At 48.7% G+C, this 25,958-nt stretch overlaps 1 protein-coding gene across 3 annotated transcripts in view; it reads right to left on the bottom strand.

The window, feature by feature from the left end:
• Nucleotides 1-25,617, bottom strand: part of RIMS3 (regulating synaptic membrane exocytosis 3) — a 52,201-nt gene extending 26,584 nt beyond the window's left edge. Inside the window, exons 1-3 of one of the 3 annotated variants that reach the window (XM_060626746.3) lie at nucleotides 24,746-25,617; nucleotides 17,431-17,875; nucleotides 17,094-17,308 (exon numbers count right to left, since the gene is read on the bottom strand). The gene's annotated coding sequence lies outside the window, so the exon portion shown is untranslated. Of the gene's footprint in view, nucleotides 1-8,232; nucleotides 8,558-17,093; nucleotides 17,309-17,430; nucleotides 17,876-24,745 lie in introns of those variants that run through there. The other 2 variants (XM_060626747.3, XM_060626744.3) reach the window with 2 other exon arrangements.
• Between the last annotated feature and the right edge of the window lie 341 nt (nucleotides 25,618-25,958).

Below are 25,958 nucleotides of genomic sequence, written 5' to 3'. Positions count from 1 at the left end.
CTAGACACCCCAACTCCAAGAGCCTCCCTCTCTCGTGGACTGAGGGAAGAGTGGCACAAATTCTGTCTGCAGAATAATCATGGCAGGATTTTCTGAAAGAATCTCAAGACGGGGCATGTGGTGAGGAGAGGGAAGCAGGCTGGCGGAGCAGGAAGAGACCCCTACGTTTTCCAGGCAGGTGGAAGGCACCTTCAATATTACCCAGGTGAACAGTCCATGTCTCTGACATCCCCACAACACTTCCCAATTTTGCATTATCCGCATAACACTGTGTGCCCTCTCAATGATTTCTGCCATACTCTTGTACTGCTCCTTATTTATTGTGCTGACATTGACACTTTTAACTTATACGCATTTATTATAAGGAGAAATTTTGTGTTACTACTATAAATGCAACTATTGTTGCTTTTAATAAGTAGAAGATGAAAGTACAATACCTACAGTAAAAGCAAAGCTGTATTACTAAATTTTAGTTACCTGGAGTTGCCAGTCAAGACCTCTTTGTTAAAAAGGGAAGGGCAGCAGTGTTGGCAAGTTGTTAAAGACATACTGGCACTTTCTCCCTGGGACAAATTTGGACTTGATGGAGTGGAAAGGGAACCAACTTTCTCACTATGGGAGCCAATGCTCTGTCATGACAGGTCTGCGAGCCACTGAAAGTCACCTCAGGTCTCACTGAAGGTGCTACTACCCACGGTGGGAAGCTCTAGGCTTGGGCACAGTGGCTAGCTGGAGCCCTGTTACCACAGTCCAATCTGGTAACAATAATCCTTAGAAATTGCTCAGTTCTTTCCCATTTACCAATTATCCTTAGAGCCACTATCTAGTATGAGCTGCGTACCGGGAATTATCATCCCATTTCCGAATGAGAAAATAGAGGCTCTAAAAGATTAAGAGATTTGTCCAGAATCACATAGCTGTACAGGGTTAAGTCCACGAGTGGGAGACCCTCAACTCTACCTGTCTCCATTTGTCTCATCTCTGGGATCCCTTGTTCTGGGCTGGCCCCTTGCTGGGCAGTGGGCAGGAGAGGGAGAATGGTAATCTTGTATTTGCCTGCGAGGCCCTCACAATCCTGAAAGGCCAACAGGCAAGTGAGTAAGTAGTGGAGGGTAAGAACTTTTACTCTGGAGTCACACTGTGTGTCCCTAGCCATAAAAGTCACCTCTCCGAACCTGTTTCCTTGTCTGTAAAGTGGGGATAATAATAGTACCTATTTAATAGGGCGTGAGGATTCAATGAAATAATGCATGTGCATAGTGTTTGGCACAAAGTAAGGGCTCAAAAATGTTTATTACGAGGGAAGTACAAAGAATAGAATTAATTCAGATAAAAAATGGCTGACGGTGGGGAGCGGGGAGGTAGGCACGGCATGGTTCTTCATAGAGGAGAGGAAATGAGTTCCATCTTAGAGAATGAATATGATTTTGGTAGGAGAACTATCCTGTCTGCTCCCACCCTCCTCTTCCTCCAAAGACAAGTGAGAAAATTTTGGGTCTCATCTATCTATCTCTCTGCTCTGGCCTTTGAATGACAACTGACAGGCTCTTCAAAGCCTGCCCTAGCATTGCTGCCCCAGGAAAAGACACCCCTTTAAGTCACATGCCTGGGTTGTTTTCTCCAGGTGCTATCCAGATGGAAAGGTGGGGGCCAGGCACAGCCTGGCGCTCTAAGGATTCTAGCAGATGTCTTTTAAAAAGTACTTGCCCAGATAACAAAGACTCTCCCCACCACCACCATTCCATAAGGGGGTCAAGAGCAACGTCTGCAAATCTGACTTTGAGAGCCTTCCCAGCAGGCTGCAGTTGATTGGACCAGGGTGGGCACCTGACCAACTCTGAGCCAATCAGATCCTCTCATACAAGTTTGGATTTGGATCTGGCGAACCCTGGGTTCCCTCTCTGAATGTGGCGGGAACGCAGGACACAGTACAGGAACTATAGGTAGTTCAGGGTCTGGTAAAGCAGGAAAAACCAGTCCGTGGAGAAAGAAAGCTAAAGGCGGCCAGCAAGGTGCAGAGAATGGCTGCTTCCATTTCTCCTGGCCTACAGTTTCTGCCTCCCAGAGGCTAACGATCTTTCTGCCCCTCAGTTCTCAGGAATCTCTTGTGTCCTGGTAATAAACCCTTCTTTATTACCGAAGCTGACCTGAGTCGGTTTCTATATACAAGCGGAGACCCAATTAAGACGGGGGAGAAGCTGGGAGCTAAGAGGCACAAAGATGGACAATCCTGGAGGGAAAAAAAAAAAAAAAATCACTGTGCCTGCCCTGGATGAGCTCAGCTGACCGGGAGATGAGGAAGAGTCGACGTCTGTCGAGATGTAGACTCTGAGAAGATGTGGCCGAGGGAGGGTGGGTTAGCTCTGTCCAGGAAGCGCCAGGAGGGTCCTCAGAGGCTTCCCAGCAAAGGTGGCAGCTAAACCAGTTTTGAAGAGTGAAGGACGTTCTCCAGGGAGAGAAAGCTGGGGTGGGGAGGCATTACAGGCGGCGGGAACAGCAAGTGCAGAGGCACAGAGGCACAAAACAGCCTGACGTGTTACAGGAACTGCCAGCAGTTCAAAGTGTGGTGGGGGAGCAGGGAAGACGAAGCTGGAGAGGCCGGTCGGGTGCAGATCACAAAGGGCTTTGAATTCTATGCTAAGAAGATGAGGCCTTTCCTGTCAGCAATAGGGAGCTATTGAAGTATTTTAAGTAGCAGGGGGTGACAGGGTCAGTTCTGTGCTTTAGAAAGATCGCTCTGGGGCCCCCGCGAAGAAAGGACTGGAGAAGGCAGGCCTGAAGGCAGGGAGGCCAGTTAGGGTACTGCAGCAATGATTCATCTAGCCCTTTCATCCACTGAGCAGCTCACTGTGTACCTACTGGGTGCTGGGGCTGGGCAAAACAGGACCCCTGACCCCACGGAGTTCACAGGCCAGCAAGACAGAGAAACAAGGGAGAAGCAACTCCAGTGTCCTGAGTGTCCTGAAGAAGTATGAGGTCCCACGGAGGGGGGCGGTGTTCAGTTTCTGGTTGTTACGCTTCACTGTGGGAATGCCACAAGAGCTGATATGTCTCTGAAGGATAAGTAGGAGTTAACAAGGCACTAGGAGGAGTGCATTCCGGGATGAAGGAACATGTGTGAAAGTCCTGCTGCTGGGAGAGAGGAGAATGGGACCAGATGATCGAAAAAGGTAGGCAAGGACCAGATCACGCAGGGCCCTGCAGACTACATCAGAGTCTGGCTTTTATTCCAAGAAGTCTTAGAAGGGTCTTACACGGGGAAATGATACAGTCAAACATTTATCTTTAGAAGATCACTCTGGCCACAGTGTGAAAAATGAAACAAAGCGGGGCAAGAACAGAAACGTACAGAGCCCAGTCTAGGAGGCTATCGCTGCGGTTCAGGTGGGCACCGATGGTGGTCTGGCATGGGGCGGTGGGCAGGGAGAGAAACACAGGACAGCTAACACGATTGCTGAGGATGGCTGTGGGCTGTGGGGGTGAGGGAGAGGGAGGTGTCCAGGAGAACTTCCAGCTTTCCAGCTTGAGCAAGTGGGTGGATGGTGGCAGCAGAAATGAGCTGGGGATGTTGGAGGCAGAGCAGGTGCTGGCAGGCGGAGCTGGGGACCTGGGTTTGGACTCTAGGCTGATTGTGAGACATCTAAATGTGGTTAGACCTGCAGGGCTTGAGCCCAGAAGAGATCACTCAACTCAAGAGGGTAAGGAGATTACCGGGCAGCGGAGGAGGAGAGGGCAGGGCAGCGAGACGAGAGCAGGGACAGCTGGGAGGAATCCTGGGGGCAGCAGGGCCTGGGGGCAAGAGTGACCAAGAGCTCTGAGCCTGGCAAGTGAGAACCACAAAATCCAAAGGTTAATTCCCTCAGCCCCAGGGGGCATCAGGCTTTGGCTCCCACTCTCCTGGCCAAGCATCGGGCCTCAGCACAGACGCTTTCCGGCAGAGACAGCCCTCTTCTTCCTCCGAGTTACCTTCAGACTCGGCTCAGGGGACCCCTTCTCCTAGAGAAGACTTCTGGTCCGGGCATGCACTGTGCTGTCCAACAACCTGGGTTTGAATCCCAGTTCTGCCTCTTGATAGCTGTGTGACTTTGGCCAAATGTAACCTCACTTTCCTCATCTGTATAATGGCAATAATACTACCTACCTCATGGGGCTGTTTGAGGATGAGTACTTAGCAGAGAACCTAACACACAGTAAGCACTAAATAAATGTTACTATTATTAACATCCCGCCCACCTTGGGACAGTTAGTCATGCCCTCCACCTTACACCTCCTCCACTTGGGAACTATTTGTCAGTCTGTGTCTCTCCCGGCCTCTCCCTACCCTTACCCAATTTGTAGGGCTACGTACAATGGAGGGCACAGTGCTAAAGGAAAATGTGGGACCCCTTGTTCAAAATTAGGAATTTCAAGACGGTGACAGTAAAACTGAGGGTGGGGTCCTTCTAACCCAGGGCTCCGTGCAACCAGACTCGTGAAGCCAGCCCTGTCCCCGCCCCCACCCAGCCCTGGGCCTGGCCTGGAGTAGACGTCAGTGCCATGCTACAAAGTAACGTGCCAAATGACATTGGAATGGGTTCCATAATTTCCATCTGGAATTTCGTTTTATCCTTCCTATAGAAATAACATCAATTCTGTCTTATGGTTGAGGACATGGAGGTTGAGAGATGGGGTGTGCCTTGCCAGAAGTCACCTGCCTCGTGCAATGCAGAGCTAGGATGTGAACGTAGACCAGCTTGGTGCCGAAGCCCTGCCTCTTACCCTCTGGCTTCCTGGGGAGGTAGGGAGAACCTGGCCCCAAGGGGTGAACGTTGTCAACAAGGCCCAGGGGGAGGGAGCTGAAGGGACTGGGACTGGCCCCCTCCTGGGGAGAGCCACATAAACAACGAGCTCCCTGGGCACCAGGGCTGCTACACAGGGAAGGGGGTGTGAGAGGGCAAAAGGTCACTCCTGAGAAGGCTCTGCCCGAGAGCCGCAGACCCTAGCCCACGCTCTCTGGACATGAAACCCTGCCTCCTTGCCTTAAAGCCCTTCAGGGGCTGCCACTGGCCTCAGGATAACTCCCAAGCCTTTAGTATCCTGCTGGACCAGGGAGGTCCGCCCTCTGCTACCTGTGCACTCTCTACCCTCTCTCCTCCACTTCTGTCCTCCCCTCCCCCATACCAGGCCCCACCTGCCATCACCCAGGCCTTAGCCCACACTGGTCCCTCTCCTCATCGCTGCTTCTTTGCCTCAACTCCTGGTCACTCTAGGCTCCCTGAATCTCTCCTTTTGACACACGATACAGGGGCAATCACCTGCCCTGGACCATCCTGGGCTAGAAAGCAGGCTCCATGGAGGCAGGGCTGCTTGGCTCACAATGCTTGGTACATCAGGTGTCTGAAGGCATCCCCCTGCAACAGAGGCAGGAGGGTCCTGCACTCCTTCTCCCCTTCTCTCCACTCCCCCCTAGTCCTCTTTTTCTTGTCCAGGCATCTCGAGCTCAAGGTGGGAGAAGCTCAAACTTGCAAGGGGAAGAGAATCATCATAGAGTATCCTCCCCACGCCCCACCTGCCAGGCCTGGGCTGGGTGTTGTACATCCAGTTACTGTATCTAATCCCCAAGCACCTTCCAGATGGGGGTGGACTATGAATGTAAATTATTCCTATTTTCCAGAGGAGTCTGAGACCACCTGCCTGAAGTGGCAACAGAACCTATAAGTGGAGAATGCAGGATTTGAACCCAGGCCTGTCTGGTGCCCAAATACGTGGCATCCCCTCTGTCCCTATGACTCACTGTTTGGAGCCAGCTCCCTTCCAACCAGGGAGAGTTGTTTCTCACCCATGCCTTCAGTTCACACACACACCCAGGCAGCTCAGCTACCCTGTGAGATCAGCAAAACCCTAGCGCAGAAGGCAGCACCCCCATCAGTGAGAGGCCGGTGTAGAAGTCACCCCTCCCCTGGGTCAACAAAATGCCAGTGTAGTAGAAATACCCCCCAGGTCAGCCAAACACTAATGGGGGAGACACCCCCACTGTCAGCAAAATGCTGGTACAGGAGGTATACCCTGCATCCCAAGTCAGCAAAAAGCCAGTGAGAGAGAAACTTCCTCACTCCTCTCTGCCCAGGGCCCATGACATGCTCTGGGGGTGCACAGAGTCCTCCAAGGTGGTGCTTTTGGGGTGGGGTAGGGGGAAGCAATGGGGCTGGGGCGGCAGCTGCTGGGGGCAGGAGGCTGCAGCTGGGGAGCGGGGCAGACTCGGGTGAGAGTTCTCACATGGCACTAATGAAATCAACCACCAGCCTGCCCCCCCTTCCCCAGGGACCCTCCAGCCTCCAGCTGATGCAATGCCCAGGCCAGATAATTGTTTTCTTCCCTCCTTAAAGGGCCAGCTGCTGTTGCAGCTGCAGACATCACGCAGACCCCTGAAAGACCCCACAGAGCGTAGCACCTGGTTAGGGATAGGGGGAGCCCAGAAAGTAGCGGCTTGGCCCAGGCTCTGCAGAGGAAAATCCAATTAATGCCCGAGACCAGAAACGTCTGTGAGCAAGGAGGGAGAGATGAGAGTTAAGACAGAGACAGCGCCTGGCCCACAACCACATGCCCTGAGGGAAGGGAACCTGGTCCCGGGCTGGGTCCCCAATACCTGGCTTCTTTCTGCCTGCCTGTCCCGTCAAGTCCTTGGCACAGGGGTTGCTAGTGAGTTCAGTAGTTCTCTCCCAAGCTTCCCTGAGTGCCAGGTACTATGTGAAGCAGTTCAAATCCACCATTTCATTCACTCCTCCCAGCAGAACTGGAAGGTGGGACTGTTTTACTGAAGGAGGCTCCGAGAGGGGAAGGGATTTCCTCAATAGCAGCCAGAAAGTGGCAGAGGTGGGTCTGAAGTCAAGTTTGCCTGACTCTGGACTTCATACCTTGCAGAAGGTCGAGTACGTGTGGAACCCCAGGGCTGGAGGTCCCTATGCCAGGCAGCCCAGCACTGAGGTCAGGAAGGAGGGTCTATTGGCCCTAAACAGGTTCAGAAGGGCACAGTGCTTGGTTTAAGCACAGATTTCACAGACCCCTTCCCCAGTCACCTCCCCCAACCCCCAACCAGAGAATGCCCCATTAGGCTGCCCACATGCCCCCAGGGACAGTTGGCAGCTGCCTGATTACAGACTAATTGGTGGCTGGCAGCAATTCTTGGGGGGTGGGGGGGGTGGTGGTGGTGGTGGCTAGTTAACCCTCTGGTGACCAGGCCTAGCCCAGAAAGGCCCTCTCCCCACCACTTCAGGCCTCAAACCCAAGGACCCTAGACTTAAGAAGGCATCATAGGCAGAGGACCGGACCAAAGGGGCATCAGGCTTCCTATCCACACCCAGACAACATCCATGGGGCTAGAGGTAGACTCTGACATTCACCTAGGCTCCCCAGCCCCAAAGCGGCAGTGCCAGCCAGCACCCCTTGTTCCCTGGCCTTGAGTATGGCATTGCCTACTCCATCAAGACCACAGGAGCTATGGATGCTCCCTGGATTTCCAGGCCCAGAATACTGGGAAGAAACCCACTCCTCTGGGCTGGGTTATCCAGACAAGGGGATGTAGGCATGGGTCCAGGCAGCCTGGAGGCTAGCCAGTGAAGCTACCCTCCCCCTGAATGAACGGGTGTCCAGGTTGCCCACCAAGAGTCCTGCCAAGCCTCCCTGAACTCCCCACCATGGATTGACCAACTGCCTTTCCCAGTTTCCCAAAAGCCCCCTCTTCCCCTCCTAGGGCCGGAGTGAGCACCATCCCTTTCCTTTCATGGGCTGAGGGGGTTCTCTGGGCACCACAATGGTGTTTCATTGGGAGGAAAGAGTGGCTGCTTGTCAACCAGGGCACAGGCAGGAGGGAGAAAGCAGGCTGCCTTCCAGCTCCCTTTCCAGGAGAGATTTTAAGCACTTTCCAAAAATGCCATGCGAGGCAATGCTGTTGAAGACCATGGCCCCAGGTGCTCTGAGAATCAGCAAAGAACTCAAGACTCTGGGGTCCTCTACCCCATTTTCCAGGTTTCCTCAAACACCCCACGTTCCCCTCTCATACCTTAGCCCCCACCCCAGAGCCATCAAACACACTCTGCTGATCCCCTGAGGCCCCGCCCCCCCCCCGACCCTGCACACTCACATCCTTACGTGGCTCCTCACGGCCCGAGCCCCCCTCCCCCGCTGGTAGTCCCCCAGACCTCCGAAGCCCCCTCCCCACGTCCACTCCCAAGCGAGCAAGGCCTACTGACTTACCCGGAGGTGGGTCCAGGGTCTAGACAGGGAGGGGTCTCCGCCGGGCTTGGCGGCTCCACAAGGCGGGGCAGGTGCTGCCCCGGGACCCCGCCCCGCGGACCCGGCGGTGGGCGCGGCCCCGTCCCAGGCGGGCGGCGGACTCCGAGGGGGTAGGGGCGCGGGGCGGGGAGGGGCGGCGAAAGAGGCTCACGGGGGCATCGCCCGACACCGGGCCGGGCAGCTCCGCTCCGCCCGCCTGCGCTGCTGGCTCCGCAGCCGCCACGGTTCTCAGCCGCCGCCGGGTGCAAAGCCCAAGCCCCGGCCGGCGGGAGGCGAAGAGGGAGGCGGGGCCTGACGGGGGCGGGGCCTCGGCCAGCGGGTGGGGCCACTGGAGGGGCGGGGTTAATGGGGGCAGGGCCTTTGGTGGTGGGCGGAACCTAGGGGAATGGGGAGAGTCTGGATTTGCCCAGTTGCAGGCCACCCAGGGTAACAAGACCAGCCTCGAAGGGTTTGGGGTCTAGAGGACGCCTCAAGCCTCTCCACGTCTCTCGGACACTCTGGCTTCATGACTGGTCCCCCTCTCCACCACCATTTATATCTGCACTTTTTCATCCTTCCTCCTCTTTGGGGAACCTCGCAGGACATCACTGGCACCATGGTACCGCTACTCCCTGCTGGACCAGATCCAGGAAAGTCAGATGGTGGGAGATGAGGAAATGACTTACAAACTCAAATGCAATGTATAGGTGGAAAAACTGAAGCCTAGAGAGGAGAAAAGCCTTGCGCAAGTGCCTGCTGTGAGGAAAAAAAACTTTCTGTGACCAGATAATGTGGAAGACCTGAAGCTGGATCCCACAACTGGCCAGAGGGGAAGCCAGGACTCAATTCCATTCACACATTAATTAAGCTTTTGTTATCATCTAATCTACATCACGCCTAGAACTAGGGCCCGTGTTGTAGCATGAATGCTCTGGAGCAGCAGGGGCATTATTAGATTGGAGGGACAAGACAGAGACCAGGGAAACGGCTGGAACAATGGTAGAGGTGAACGGTGGGGAGAGCAGAGCCTGTGAGGATGTGGGAGAGGAGGGAGAAATTGAGATTCCCCTGTGCTCTTCCCATGCTCCCTATCACAGAGACATGGAAACCAGGGGCTCCCTTTGGAATCATGGTCCCTTTGCGCATTTGATGACAACTTAGACAAATGTGCCAATGTATGCTTTGCAGATAATTCTAGGGACTCTAGGGACAAAGGATTGGGTGGAGGGTTGATTCTTAAGTGCATATGGAAGAATAAATATGCAGGAATAAAAAAAAATCTAGAGAAAAAGGAATGGAAAGAGATTTTGCCTTACCTGATATTAAAACATAAAGTCAATGTACTTAAAGCAGTATGGTATTGAAGCAGGACTACACGAATCAGTGAAGCAAAATGGGGTAGAGGAATGGATTCAACTCCACAAAGGAATTCGGGTGTTATAAAGATGGCACTTCAGGTAAATGGAGGAAATAGGACTTTCAACAAATGGGTGAAATAACTGGCAAGTCATTTGAGGAAATGAGAGAAAGCTGTGTCCTTACCGTACACCGAAGTAAATTCCAGGTGAAGAGCATATTTATATAACAACACCAAATGTACCAGAAGAAAGCATGAATGGATGTTTTAATAATCCTAGAGACGGGGGCGCCTGGGTGGCTCAATCGGTTAAGCGTCCGACTTCAGCTCAGGTCACGATCTCACGGTCCGTGAGTTCGAGCCCCGCATCGGGCTCTGGGCTGATGGCTCAGAGCCTGGAGCCTGCTTCCGATTCTGTGTCTCCCTCTCTCTCTGCCCCTCCCCCATTCATGCTCTGTCTCTCTCTGTCTCAAAAATAAATAAAAACGTTAAAAAAAATAATCCTAGAGACGGAAAAGACTTTCCTAAGCATGGTGAAAGCTAGAGGCCAAAGGAAAAATACCGATAAAATTTAAAACTTCTATGGAGAAGACGATAGACACTATAAAAACTTCTATAGAGAAGAAATTATCATACTCAAGTTTGAGAGACAAATGACAGACTGGAGACCCTAAATCCCAGCTGCCCTCTACTACTGTCCCCTGAGAAACGGGTGAGCAGAAGGGACGGCGGCGGCTGTGAGCGGGCCAAGCACATTGCGGAGGCTCCTCCCACAGCGCCCTGGCCAGCGCCCACCTGTTCAGGGGCCGGGAAGACCCGGAAATCCCAGCCGGGCCATCTGGGTCCACAGCAGGTGCTTATAGCACAGCAGAGCCAGAGTCAGCCCCGATGTTGCTCACCACTTCCCTCGTGTGGCCATCCTGGGAACTGTAATCCTGTAATCCAAGGTTCCAGTTCGTGCAGCTCTCAGACGTTAAGGTGGGATTTTTTTTTTTTTTTTAAGATTTTATTTTTAAGTAATCTCTGCACCCAGGGTGGGGCTTGAAATTACAACCCAGAGATCAAGAGTCGCACGCTTCACCGACTGAGCCACTCAGGCGCCCCATGGGATCTTTTTTTCTTAAAATAAATAACAGCTAAATTTTTGAGGAAGCTAACAATGTTCTAGGCATTGTACCAAACACTTAACATACAGCATTTCATTAACGCTCAAAGCTGCTCTTCTACGTCCACTTTATTATCACCTCCATTTCACACATGAAGAAACAGGATTTGAGGAGAAGTGACTTGTCCAAATTCGAAGTAGCAGCATCAGGATTCAAAGCCTGACTCTTGGTCCCACTCTTGATACGAGAAAGCCAAGGCCTTGGAAGAATTCAATGAAACAAAGTTTTTTGAAGTTAACCTTGAGCCAGGCTTTGTCCCAGGTGCTGAGGATTCAGTTGAGAAAAACAGTCATTAGGGGAGACAGGCAGAGAAACATTTCTGACACAGTGAATCCTGGGAACACTCAAGGCCCTGTTAACCACGGGGGAGAGAGGAGAGGTGCAGGCCCTTGAAGCTGAGTCCTGTGGAGTTTGAGAGAGGGGTGAAGGAGTGGGGCAACACTTACAAGTCTGGGTGGAGGATGAGTGGAACTTAGGGGAGGAGCAGTGGTCTGAGTCTGACTCTGGGGTAGGTTAGAGATGAGGCTGGACAAATATACTAGGGCCAAGTTCGAGTTTGGGCAAGAAGATTTTGAGAACTTTTCTATGGTTCCATAGACTTGGTCTAGGGGTCACCTGCCCTGCTGACCCAACCTGCCTCTTTCCTCCCAGATAGTCCCCACCTGAGCTCAGGGTACCAGTTGCTTAAGTCAGAAGCCTGGGAGTCATCCTTGACTCCTCCCTCGTCCTCACCTCCATCCAGTTCATTATCAGGGCCTGCGCAGTCTACCTTTTAAATACTCCCCACGTTCATTTGCTGCTATCCGTCCCCCATGGCCGCTCCCCTCGTCCACACTGCCCTCCTCTCGCTCCTGAATCCACTGCTGACAGTGACTTGGTGTGGAGGCCTCAACACCTCCAAACTTTCACACAAGAGAAAGCCTTCTAAAACAAATCTGTCCACATCTACTCTCCTACTGAAAACCCTTTTCATTGACCCATTCAACAAATATCAAGCGAGCATTTGTTACATGTTAAATACTGAGGACTCAACAATGAGAAAAACAGAGAATTTAAAGTCTGTTAGGAGGGCAGACGTCAATCAAATGAATCCCACACCAAAATAATACATAATTACAAACTGGAATATGTGCCCTAGGAGGGCCTGACCTAGTAAGGGAGGTGCTAGAATGCTCCCCCAAGGTACTCCATCTCAAGTGAATAGCAACCAGAGCAGAGTCAAGGATAGGGTAAGAGCTTATGCAAAAAAGCTTCTCTGAGTCTCAGTTTCCTCATCTGTACCATGGGGCTATTTATAGTTGTGAGGATTAAGTGAGTGAATATATAGAAGGTCCTTAGAACAGGTCTTAGGACATAATAAATTTTCCGTAAATGTTAGCTATAGTAACAATAATTATTATTTAAATTTGCTTTAAGTAGAGAGCCAATGACGGTTTATCAGCAAAGGAGTTAAATCATAAAGAAGTATTTTTTAAGGGTCATTCTTGCTGCAGTGAGGAGCATGGTTTGGAACAAGGAAAGAGCAGATTGGGGGGGTTAATGAGGGCGATTTTGCAGGGGCCCACTGAGAGCTGTGGGGCATTTAAACCAAGGAGGCAGAGAGCATTTGGAGACATTTTGTGATTCGGGTGGGCGAAACCACTGGCCTTGGTGTTTAGTGGTAGGAGGCTGCGGGAGGTGGCAAGGGGCTCCCAACATCTCGGCCCTAGCAACAGGGTGGGTGGTGATGTTCTTCACCAGATTGGGAAAGCTTGGAGGAGGACCAGGACTGGGGGAGGTGCTGAGGCCAGTTATGGATGTGTTCAGGCACAGGCACTGTGGGGCGTCCTAGATACGGGATGCAGAAGCAGCTGATTGGGTCTGGAGTCCAGGGAAGAAATAGTGGCTGCAGACACAAAATTGAGATTGTTGGCAAATACTTGAAAATTTGACCTCAATCATCCCGTCTGTAAATGGTAGGAGGAAGGAGATAGCTAGGTGATTTTTTTTTTCTTTAAAGGTTTTATTTATTTTTGAGAGAGCGAGCGCACGCAGGGGAGGGGCAGAGAGAGAGGGAGACAGAAGATCTGAAGCAGGCTCTGTGCTGGCAGCAGAGAACCCAGACTGGGGTTTGAACTCATGAACTGTGAGATCATGACCTGAGCTGAAGTTGGACGCTTAACTGACTGAGCCACCCGGGGGGCCCCAATAGCTAGATGATTTTTAAGGTTTCTCCAACATGTGTAAGATTCCAGTTGTTGAGGCTGGTAGGACCACAGAGACAAGGAGAAAAAAATCCACGTGGCATAAAAGATTTGGCAGAGGCTCTTTGGAGGCTCTTTGCTATTCTTTCATCAGACTACCTTTTACTGAGCAGCTACTATGAGCCAAAAGCTCTCCTGGAGTTGGAAGAGTAAGACCTTGCCCTTGCCCTCAGGGAATTCAGTTTGGTGCTGGGACAAAGCAAAGGGCAATTACAAAAATGTAACCCAAGTACCCGAAGGTAAGCTTGGGAGACCAAGAAGGCTTCCTAGAGGAACTGACATCCAAGACAACACCTGAAATTCAGGCAGAAGAAAGCCCTGTGGGGAATCTGGGCTGGGGAAGATTGTTTATGTGGTTATTTTAGAGATTTTCATCCCTCCCGAATTTTTCATCTGGACTCTGCCCTGAGAGTCTATTTCAGGTGCCAGGGCCCAGATACTAGTAATTGCATTTCATAGGCTGTGTTAAATTGGTCTTCTAGATCCTTCTCCTCAATGCTCCTTGTGGCCTCAACTCCACATGCTAGCATTTGCTAGGGCTTGGATGAAGGCACAGCAAGAGAGGTGCCCAGAGTGCAAACTTAGGGAGGCACTCACTGTCAAGGGTGTGCAACGTGTCCTTGGCCCTGCTCCCCGTCCACACCCCCACTCCAGACTCTCCGGTGCTCATATCTTGCTGTCCACACACAGGGCTCTGTTTACAAAGACCCTCCCCCACCCCCATTGGCCTGGTGAAAGCTCACTCCTGCTCCAAGGCTCAGCTCTATCTGAAAGTCTACTGCTCTCACCACCCATCCCTGCCTCCACCCTAGGCCAAGGTGGTCCTCTGTGCCCTAACAGCATGGCTGCATAGTGCAAACCAGACTCTGGTATCAGAGCCCTGCTGTGCTATTTATCATCTGTGAACCACTCTCTGAGCTGGTTTCCACATGTGGAAAATGTGGTGCTGACTTCACAGGGGAGTTGTAAAGATTAAATGAGAACATGTATGTAAAGTGATCTGCAGTGATTGGTACAGACTACTCAGTAAGCGGTAGGTATTAATACTTTGTTTATACTTCTTCTAAAGCACTCATGTATTCTAATTATTCTCCTGTCTTTATCTTCACTATACCATAAGTTCCTTGGGGCAGGGAGGAGGAGGAGGAGAGGAAGGAGGAGGAAGATCTTTACAAATGACATTGAACAAGCCCTAAGACATGTCTGCTGCATAAATCAAAGAAATGACAAATTCTATGGAAAAAGTTCTGGGCAGGATATCTGGAGCCTTGGGCTCTAGTCACATGGTCCCAGTGATGGCACAGTGCCTGCCCAACTTACACTCACTTGGAAGAAAAGCTGCCCAAACCGCAAACCCTTTTGAGCCCATTGCTTTAGACCACTTGGCCCCTTTAGCTTCTAGACTTGAACAAATGGGGCCAGCACCAGAGCCAAGGGTTACCATTTCAAATATTAGCCGGTGACCTTTAACTAATGGCCCACCACAACAATCTGAGACAGGCCAATTAGAGGCTCTCTTGGACCAAGGAACAGAAAGAAACTGTCAGGTAGCGGAGGGAGTTGGAGTAGGGAGGTCAGAGACAAGTGAGCCTCAGCCAGTAAAGCCATGTGCAAGCCAAGATAAGACAGAGCAGAGACCAAGAAGCAGCAGAAGCTGGTTAGTAGGAAGAGGAGAAAGGAGCAGCCCTGTGCAGAGATGGGGAGGGTGTCAGGGGAGGGAGAATGAATAGAACAGTGAGTCCTAGGGCTGCCTCATTCCTGCTGGCATTTCAATTCCAGTCCTCACAAGAAAAAATTCTTTATATTTCAGCTACATTGGGTAGATTTCTGTACCTTGCAGCCCAATGAGGCTGACTCTACTTGTTATGTTGGTCAGTCTCTGCCTTTCTCTCTGCACCTCAGTTTGACTAGACCATCTCCATGGTCTTCTCCAGATCAATGTTTGCTTTGAACACCATGTAGAGAGAATGAATTTTAGGTTGTTGGCCACTGAGTTCAGCGTTAGTTACAGAGTGCCATGACATCCTGGCTCCCGAAATAGCTTGGTGACTGGTTAAAGAGCCTGTAGGAGGATCCAACACGTACCTGACTTTGAACCTGAGCCCTGCTGATAGTCTGCCTCCCCCTGTCCATTGCATCCTTTGTTGGATCACAAAGGAACTGAGAAACCAGGGCTGGTGTTTCTCCAGTGTCTTTGGCTGCTGAATGCCCTACCTACTGCCTTAACACTTTCCTGGACCCACTTTAGCATTTCAGAGGAGTCCAGTGCCAGGTCTGCTCCAAAGAAAGTGCCACTCCAGGAAGATTGTGAACAAAGAAAGTTTCCTTCTTTGGTGCTAAGATTTCCTGCCTTCCAGCTGTTTGGCTCTCAGCCTGTGCCCTGCCGTCAGCTTTCTAAACTAACAACTATGTTGATAATAATACTTCCTTGCTTTTGTATGGTACTTTGTCCTTTTCAGAGCATTTTCATGCTTGTTGTCTTATTTGATACTCACAGAAACCCAGGGAGAATGGGCAAGAAGTGAGGTGTAGAGGATAATACCTATCATTTCTCCCATCACATCCACCCCCCACCTTGAAACAATTTATTTTAAAAGAACTTAAAAAATTATCCCTCTGTTCTTTTTAAAATACATGAAAATAATGAGACTGAGCTTGATTAAGTGACTTGCCCAAGATCACAGGGCAGGTAGACAGGTGAGTTGGAACTAGAGTCTCCAGTCACGGATCACACTTAAGCAGGACACATCTTGCAAAACACTGCTGGCCATGGCAAGGGACCTCTGAGAGACATGGTGTGCTCGCACTACTGTCCCTCCCCCCCCCCCCCCCCCGCCGCTTTTTAAAAATGTTTTATTTACTTTTGAGAGAGAGAGCGTGAGCAGGTAGGGGCAGAGGCGGGGCAAGGAACAGAGGATCCAAAGCAGGCTCTGTGTTGACAGCAGCAAGACTGATGTGGGGCTCGAAATCACAAACCACGAAATCATGACCTGAGCTGAAGTCAGACGTTCAACCTATTGAGCCACCCAGGCGCCCCCACCCTGCTGCCCTTTTGAGGCCTCTGGGGATCGTTCACCATCTTACCGCTCTCGTCCCTGCAGAGACTTGGCTACCCTACAGTGGCATGGGTAGCACCAGGAGCCCACAGAAGGTTAGATGCAAGCATTTAGTAATGGTTCTTTACATATTGGCAAAGATAAGTGCTTTTGGAAGAGTCCGTGTTCTTGCTTTGATTACAGAGCCCTTCACAGAAGGTAAGACAGGAAAGGAAAGGCTGAGTCCCTCCTTCAACCAGCACCTCTGAAAAAGAGGAAGCAGAAGTAATAGTTCTTGCCCATCCTCCTCTCCTCAACTCTACTCCGCAGCAAGGACACCCTGTCCTGGCCCCTCTGTTTTGGGCCCCTTCACGAACTGTTCTCATTGCTGCACTGTCACCTGGTCAGGATGAGCCCACCCCTCCCAATCATAACACAGATTCAAGTTATCCTGGGAGACAGTAGTAAGTTCTCACCTCACAGTTCTAATAGGGGTAGGCGAGGAAGCAAAAGGAGTGGGAAGTCTCTGTGCTTTCTCCGGGGTCTGCCCTTGCTCCTTCCCCAGCGCCCCCTAGAGGGCATAGTGTGCTTCTCTTGTGGCATCACCCAGCCCCGCAACTCCTAATGGCACAACTGGGAAATGAGTCAAGGCAGTCAGCCTATCCAATGGCCCGGGCAGTATGTCAGCTCAGGTGAAGACAAGAGAATAGAAAATGTGCTTGGAATTTTGAACAGAGGGAATTTATTCCAGAGGACAGCTTAGAAACCTGTTGGCTTGTAGGAGCCAAAGGGCAGGGTGGGGCAGGCTAGAGAGTAATAGGTGCAGCAAGCTTCTACCAGGCTTGGAAGATCAAATGGAAGGGTATTCCTGGCTCCTGAAGTGCACTTGTTGCTGACAGTGTGCGAGCTTAGTTTTTGAAATGATGCTTCTGGCAGAGCTGCTCGAGGTCACTGGAGCCCACAGGTACCCACTGCTGCCCCCCCCCCCCCCGCCCCCCGGCCAGGACCACCAACACTGCTAGAGCCCGTGACAGTAACCCACCACTGCTGGAAATGCTGAATGTCTCCGAGCCCATAACCACCAGCTGCTGCCAGAGTCTCCAGTGGATGCAGAGAGGAAATGACTTTGCCTGTCCCGCTCCGGTCCCATCTCCTGGCATACCGTTTTTCACCTGTACTTCCCATTCGCAGAATCTGACAGGAAGCCAGTTGGCAAAGGGAGCCTGGGAAATGTAGTTTTCAGGGCCCGGCATTCTTCTGTACAAAGCAGAGCATTGAAAGGCTAGAGCAATAGGCAAATGACCAGCACAAATGCTACTGAAAGTTACACCTCATTTGGGCACCTTAAAGGCCATAGGTATTGGACGTTAGCTGATTACCTCATGACTCCATTTTCCCTTTTCTAGGATCCATGTGTTTCTAGGAAGCTGGCTCCCTGGGAGCAGAGCAGGGCTGAGTCAGTCAATCCCACTGGCCAGAATGATTGGTTCAGGGTGGTCATATGAATCAGCCAGTCCAATCAGAGGGAATTTCAGGATTTTTGCTGAGAAGGCTGGCACACAGGCTGTCTCTTCCTTGCTAGCAATGAATGAGGAAGCAGGAAGGCCTTGGGGGCTGTTGGCAGTCATCTTGGGACAATAATAGGAGCAGAAACCAGGAAGAAAGAGTGGCCTTGAAGACTGGGAGATTGATTTGGGGGCACATAACCCAGATGCTGTGGCCACTGTGTAGGAAGCTCTGGCAGAGGTGATCAGTCTTGTGCCCTTTATGGTGCCTATTAGCAATCCACAAAGCAAGACCAATTTATGAGCATCATGGAAAAATCTGGAAGAGAAAGAAAGTTCTAGGAATCAGCCACTTTTCCCATGGTCACATCTTGAACCAGTGGCGTTTAAACGTTTTTTATTGTACCTTCAATACATGTGTGACCAGTACACATGTAGCTGTATAAATAACTGAAATAAAGCTTCACAACAGTTTTCACTGTATTTACCCTGCTATGTGCAATTAATTCAAATTTTCAATTCTATTCCATTTTTAAATAAAGCTGCTCATAAATTTCTAAATGATTTCATGATCTAACGGTTAGGACCTGCAATTTGAAAAACATTGCCCTATACCATGCCATCATCAATTGCTGTAAAACTTAACTCTTGATTTGAATCATCCTAACCTTTGCTAACTTTCCTGCTTTTGTACCCATATTCCCTGTCTTCCTTTGCTCTGAAGGAAAGTTACAATGTCCCATGTCTTATTGGAGGTGAACCTCTCTCCAACCTGACACAAGAACACCAAGAATTTACCTCTGTAGCTATTCTCTTTTGCATTGCCAATTTCTGCCTGTCTACTGGAATGTTGAGTTTATAAAATTGCTCTAGAGTCTCTCTCTCTTTTTTTTAATTTTTAAATTTTTGTAGTTTTGAGAGAGCGAGTGAGGGGGGCGGGGAGGCAGAGAGAGAGGGAGACAAAGAATTCCAAGCAGATTATGCACTGTAAGCACAGAGCCTGATGTAGGACTTGATGTCACGAAATGTGAGATCACGACCTGAGGCAAAATCAAGAGTCAGACACTTAACCAACTGAGCCACCCAGCTGCCCCTAGAGTCTCTCTTCTTTAGAGTCTCTCTCTAAACTCTCTTGAGTCTCTCTTCTCTAGAGTCTCAAAAGTCTCCTTTGATCCCATTTCAATAGCCACTTCCTTAAGTCAACCCAGATATGGTTGAATGGGATAGGAAGAAGAAGGGTGGCCTAGAGGTGAACTCAGTAGAGGGATGAGGACTCTGTCAAGAAGGCAAGTAGTGGGCATGGAAGGGAGAAGAAGGCATCACAATTTATGTGAACAGACAGAAATCAGAAGAAAACTTTTTTTGTGTGTGTGAGAGAGAGAGAGAGAGAAAGAGAGGGAGAGAGGTTGAGTGGGCAAGGGGCAGAGGGAAAGGGAGAGAGAGAATCTTAAGCAGGCTTTATGCCCAGTGTGGAGCTCAACATGGGGCTCAGTCTCACAACCGTGAGATCAAAGAGCTGAAATCAAGAGTTGGATGCTTAACTGACTGAGCCACCCAGGTGTCCTGAAATCACAAGCAAATTTTGACTCAAGAACTGCCTTCCTTAAACCCCACTTTTGAGAATCCTGCTCCTTCCTTTGTTGGTGGAGCCTGGAATCTGGAGTGGTAAGCTCAAGTTCCATACTAGCTCTGCCATTTCTGAGCTGGCTAACTTTGGATAAATCACATCTCTTCTTTAAGTTTTCTCATCTGTAAGATTAGTCTAATAAAACCTACCTTATCAAGCTGGCTTAAGGATTAAATTAGATAAATACGTGTTAGCTCTTATGATTAAGGCCTTTTCCCATCCTTATACAAAACCTTACCTCCCCCCACCCACTAATAATAATTACCATAGTGACCACTTGTTAAGCAATTAATTCCTCTGTGCCAGGCAATATGCTAAGGACCTTTCCAACTGTTTCCAAGCCAACAAGGATTCCCTGGCCACCTTCTTACTGCAGAGTTTTTTTTCCCTGATGATGTACTTGATATTTATAGAGTGTCTACCATGCATCAGGAAGTCAACTGACTTACTCACATTTCATTCATTCTACAGATGTTAGTTAAGCACCTACTATGGTGCCAGGAACTTACTAGGTGTTGGAGATACCAAGATGAACGAGGCCCTGAACCTCGAAGGACTCACAATCCAGTCACATAGTAAGTGTTATGTAGTGAGGGGATGTATAGGAGATGTTCATTACCTGTGGCTTCCTTGGTCTAGACAACCCCATCTTTGGCTCCAGACCTAATGACTGATAGTGTTTGATTCTGTGTTTCTGGCTTGACTTTGGAGCCCTACTTTTAGGACACGCCTTTCAGTTCTCAACTCCCCATGGGCCATCAGGATTAAGAGAAAATTTTTGTGTTTCTTGTCTCTCCCTGCCTGGGATCCCCCTCCAGAGGAAAGAAACTTAGCAGATGTCCAAAAGACAGATAAATTGCTGGTTGGTTTTCACCCCAACACACTTTTAACACTTTCTGTCTTAATCTACTCAGTCTCCTAATTGCCAAATTCAATGGACTTTTTGTGCCTTTGCAGGTCTTTCTGGTATCACATATCATTTACTGTTCTTTGCATCTTTCACCTCTATAGCTCAGAGGGGTTAAGTAACCTGTTCAATTTACACCACTAAGAACTAGAGTTGGGACTCGAACCCAGAGTAGACTGACTCCAAAGCACATGCTTTAGCCAACATTCCCTACTGCCTTCCCAAGCAGACCAGTAGTCTAGGTCTGTGCTGTCCAATGTGTAGTCATTAAGTGCATATAATTATTTAAATTGAAAATAAAATAAAATAAAATAAAAATTCAGTGATCCCTTCATGCCCAGGCAGACTCTCTTCATGAAGCAGAAATGATGGCCACTCACAGATCCTTATGGCTCAAGATCTCCAGAAGAAACGTCCTGTCTCTACTGTACCTGTGCTTCACATCTTTCAGAGGGCTTTGCTCAGCTTAGTTTGGGTCATGTGCTCATCTGTTCAGAAACTGTGACCTGTCTTAGCAAGGGTTCCTAGAAAACAAAGCCTGAAGAAGGGATTGTGTGCCAAAGGCTTTTGTGGACGCACATTTCCAGGGCAGTGAGAATGAGGGGAGGGGGAAGCAGGAAAAGATGGGAAGCAATGCAAGCAAACGTTTGTTACTTCTTCACAATGAGCTGTGAACAGACACAGCTACTCTCTTGAGAGGTCCACCTACTTGGCCATGCAGAATGTCTCTAGACAGGTTGTATAGAGAAATTACACCTTAAAACAGACCATCAGAGGAAGGAAAAGAGAGTGGATTGTTCTCTCCTGCCACTTCCTGTCTGTTGTCTCCCAGTGATCACTGTGCCCTATGGGTAATGAAGTCTGTACTTCTAGGTTGCTTCATTGGCCCCTTCGGGAAGCCAGAGCTCATGTTCTGTGAGGAGGTGTGTCATCAGGGTCTGGAAGTTTGCAGAAGCCAGAGAATATACGTTTGCAATTAGTTGGCCTCAGGCAGCAGAGCTGTGAGACCTCACTCAGAATTGATCAGCCATGCCTGTGGGTGAGGTGGACCAAATAACTAATGGTCTGAGAGTGAATCACACTGAGAGACTGAAGAGGCACTGGGCCAAGATGTGGGGATCATTGAGATCAGTCAGACTGGGTCACATGCCTATCCCTACAGCTGATGGGATATGGAAGAAACACTGGGGAAGGAAATAGCCCATCCTTCTTCCCCTTATGCCAGTTCAGATCCTCAGAGAATCAGATACTGAGGCAGGATTAAATGCAAGGGATTTATTATGAAAAACATCTGTGAGAGAAAATGGGGCAGAAGCTGAGAGAGACTGAGGACCACCAGATAGTGATGCAAATCCAACCCTGAAGGAAGGAGCGAGAAGGAAGGAGTTCTAGGTGGAAGGGTCTCTGACTGCAGTGTAGTTTTAAGGAAAGTCTGGCAAGGCCATTGAGGAGTCCTTGAGCCACAGTCACCCATCAGAAGAGTATCCGTTTATCCTAAAAAAAAAAAATCCTGTCCTGAAATTCCTGCTGGGCTGTCAGTGGCCAGGAGCAGCCCATGGGGAGTGAAGCCTGGGAGTGAGGGGTGATGGATTTCATAGCTCAGCAGCTGGGCTGCTGAGGAGTTACACTTCTCCCAGTTGGAGATCTGAAAAGTGCATTCTCATGGCCACACACTCTCCCAGCCCAGCACTACATGCAGATGAAGAAGGATGGTTCTACAATCTAAAAGAAGAAAAAACGTACAGTGCCATTTCAGTTGAAAGGGCAAAGACATTGAGCAGGCAAGACAACAAATGTCCACCTATAGCTTACAATGTCTCATGTATAATTCAAACTCTACCTGTTCCAACCTGAACCCGTGACTTCTCCATGCTCTGAAAAAGTCCAGGAGTCTTCATCTGGAGACTACCATCCTCCTAACTGTGAAAGCTAGAAGTCATATTAAACACCTCTTGATCCCCTCTCCCCTGAAATAGTCAATCAGTTCTCCAGTCCTTCCAATCCTACCTTGGAAATGTCACCCCTGCACTTGTACACTCTTCTCTCCATTCTCACTGCTACTGATGTATTCAAAAGTTCATTGTATCTTGCCTGCACTACTGTGAAAGTCTCCAGTGGTCATTTTACAATCCCATTCCATCTTATTATCTCTGCCAGATTGTCTTTAAATGCAGTTTTGACCATGTCAATCCCTTTGTAAAAACTTCTATCACTGGGAATATAAGATGGTGTAGCCACAGTGGAAAACAGTATGGCAGTTCCTCAAAAAATTAAACACAGAATTACCATATGACCCAGAAATTTCACTTCTAGGTATATACCCCAAAGAACTGAAAGCAGAGACTCAGATAATTGTACACCAATATTCATAGTCAGCATTATTCACAGTACCCAAAAGATGGAAACAACCCAAATGTCCATTTATGGATAAACGATAAACAAAACGTGTTATATATACATAACAAAATACTACATTCAGCCATAAACAGAAATGAAATTTTGGTGTGATACGGATTAACTTTGAATACATTACGCTAAGTGAAATAAGCCAGACACAAAAGGACAAATATTGAATGATTCCACTTACATGAGATACCTAGAATAGTCAAATGCAAAGAGACAGAAAACAGAACAGTTGTCACCAGGAGCTGGAGGAAGGGAGGATGGGGAATTATTGTTTAATGGGTGCAGAGTTTCAACAGGGGGTGATGAAACAATTCTGGAGATGGACAGTGCTGATATTTACAAAACAATGTGAATGTACTTAATGTCAATGAACTATATACTTAAAAATGGCTTGGGGCGCCTGGGTGGCTCAGTCGGTTAAGTGGCCGATTTCGACTCAGGTCATGATCTCGCGGTCCGTGAGTTCGAGCCCCGCGTCGGGCTCTGTGCTGTCAGCTCAGAGCCTGGAGCCAGTTTCAGATTCTGTGTCTCCCTCTCTCTCTGACCCTCCCCTGTTCATGCTCTGTCTCTCTCTGTCTCAAAAATAAATAAATGTTAAAAAAAAAAAAAATTAAAAAAAAAAAAATGGCTAAAGTGGTGAAACAAACAAAAACAAAAACAAAACTCCACACTAACTCTACTTAGCAGAAAATAAAACCCAAGAACCTTAATCTGACCATATGTAACTTTCCAGATGATTCTTCTTCCTTTTCCTCTTACTCTATGTTTCCTCAAGTGATCTCCTGCTTCCTATATTTGCTCCAGTGGCCACCTACAAAGGGCATGCTCTTCCCCTAGTTCTCATTTTTTTCAAGACCCCCTTCAAAGGTCACATCCTTGCAAATCTTTCCCGAACTCCTCCCTGTTTCATACTACGTGGAAGTAATCACTCCCTTTTTTGAACTCCTACAGCTTGTGAATTATGTCTGTCTTTAACACTTACTGCTTTTCTTTTCTTTTTAAAGTTTATTTATTTATTTTGAGAGAGAGAGAGAGAGAGGTAGAGAGAGAGAATCCCAAGCAGGTCCATTCTATCTGCTCAGAACCTGAGTGGGGCTCCATCCCATGAACAGCAAGATCATGAGCTGAGCCAAAATTAAGAGTCGGACACTCAACCGACCGAGCCAGCCAGGCACCCCTTTTGGATCACAGAAGGCACACAAGGAGATAGAGAGGTATAGCTGAGGGTAGTCTAGCTGGCACTCTAGACAGGTCCCTCTACAGTGCTACAACTTTAAGGAATTTACCAACATCCCAGAACTGGTCTTCAACTTTATAAATTCAGAACCCTGATTTTAATAAGTAAACAGAGGGGAATCATCTCTCAAGGGGGCTCCTGTATCCACTAAGTTCACAGAGACTGGAAGTTACATAAGCCAGAATCCAATAGATTGATTTATAATGAAAAATGTCATTATCAAAAGAACTGAGATCCTCTAGGCAGCAGATCACCAAATTCTATCCCCACAGGTGAGACATTTGCTGGGTGAGCACAGAATCACACCAGGGAAGCACGTTGATCTTTTCTTAGCTGAGGCAGCCTGAGATACTCTCACCCACTATAGGGATGACACGGACAAGGAAATCCTAACGCTTAGGTCAGCTTGACTGAGGCAGGGCGTAGAAGGGCAATGCTAAAGTTTGCCTCTGTGACTGCCCTGTTTTGGGCTGTCATGGCTGATTAAGCCCTTTGGTTCACAGAATCTCTCTCCAAATAGGATATAGAATGATTGGTTGATAAGATTGACTAAGCATCTATTTAGTAAATTACAATCACATTTGCTTTCGTGAGATTCCTCCTGTATGACCTGGCCCAGAGTTTGGTTTGCTTTTTGATCGTGTTTGTAGAGAAACTCTTGGCTTACTGCCTCAGATAGCTAATTTTAGGGTTGTATTAGTCAGCTTAGGCTAGCTAGGTTATGCTACGGAAACAAACAACTAAACCTATTTCAGTGGCTTACAACAAAGGTTTATTTCTAAAAAAATTTTTTTTAACATTTATTTATTTTTGAGACAGAGAGAGACAGAGCATAAATGGAGGAGGGGCAGAGAGAGAGGGAGGCACAGAATCGGAAGCAGGCTCCAGGCTCTGAGCCATCAGCCCAGAGCCTGACGCAGGGCTCGAACTCACGGACCGTGAGATCGTGACCTGAGCCGAAGTCGGACGCTCAACCGACTGGGCCACCCAGGCGCCCCTATTTCTCACTCACCTTACATTACAGGTCATGTACATCAGCTGTGGCTCTGCACATCTTCGTTCTGGGACCAACCTTGGAGAAGCAGTTCTATTTGGGACATGCTGCTCTCATGGCAGAAGAAAAACAATATGGTGGAATCATTAGATGGCCCATTTATTTCTGTTCAGAAGTGGCTCATGTCATTTCATATTTCATTGATCAAAATAACACCAAGCTTGATGACATTAGTGTGAGAAGTATAATCTCCCAGGGACAGACAGACCAGATAGGCAGGGTTTTAGAAAGGCAGGGGCAGAGAATATTGATAATAATAGTCTACAACAAGGACTAGTATTCAGCCTGTGCACCAGTATGACTGGTACCAGTTATAATATCAAAATAGTGAAATGGTTTTGTACTGATTAATGCCTGCTGTCCCAAGCCTCCTGAGAACTCCCCACTCCTGGGAACTATTCACAAATTAGCAACTAAAGGGTTAATATCTGGCACAGAAAGCTCTCTCCAGGACAGCTTATGGATTGCAAATCTGCTAGATCAATGCTTGAGCCCTACTTGTAGTTAAATATGTTTATAATCACCTTTGGCTGATTTCCTCCACTATGTAAATTCTTATTAGTTTAATTCTGAGGGCAACGATTTCCAGGCTCTTGGAGGGAAACTGACTGAAGCCCCTATGTGTGTGTCAATACTTCATTATAACAATATCTAATAATACTAATTTGTGCTCATTCCTACACATTTTTACATCTTTTGCAACAAAGTATATGCAATAATTAACTTAATAAGTATTTGTAGAAAGACTCACTTAGCTTTTTCCCATTAGCTGAGCTCATCTCTGTACCATTTTAACATAGTATTTATTTTGGGTCTCTCTGTTTTGAATTTTTTTTAATGTTTATTTTTTGAGATTGAGAGGGCCAGTGGGGGAGGGGCAGAGAGGCAGGGGGTGGGGGGTGGGGGACGGAGGACCTGAAGCAGGCTCTGTGCTGAACCCAAAGAGCCCCGGTGCAGGGCTTGAACTCACCAACTGTGAGGTTATCACCTGAGTGGAAGTCAGATGGTCAACCAGCTGAGCCACCCAGGCGCCCCATCTCTGTTTTGAATTTTTAATGCCATTTCTCATGTCTGAAAATGTCATCATTATCGCTAACTTCTTTATGACACTTCTGCAGTTTGTGAAGCACTCTCCCTTACACTATTTCATTCAATCTCCCCAACCAACACT

This window comes from Panthera onca, chromosome C1 (genome assembly GCF_046562875.1).
Source record: "Panthera onca isolate mPanOnc1 chromosome C1, mPanOnc1 haplotype 2, whole genome shotgun sequence".
In the NCBI taxonomy this organism is placed as follows: Eukaryota; Metazoa; Chordata; class Mammalia; order Carnivora; family Felidae; genus Panthera; species Panthera onca.
Note: the sequence above shows the minus strand (reverse complement) of the source record. Positions and strands in the feature narration are given on the sequence as shown.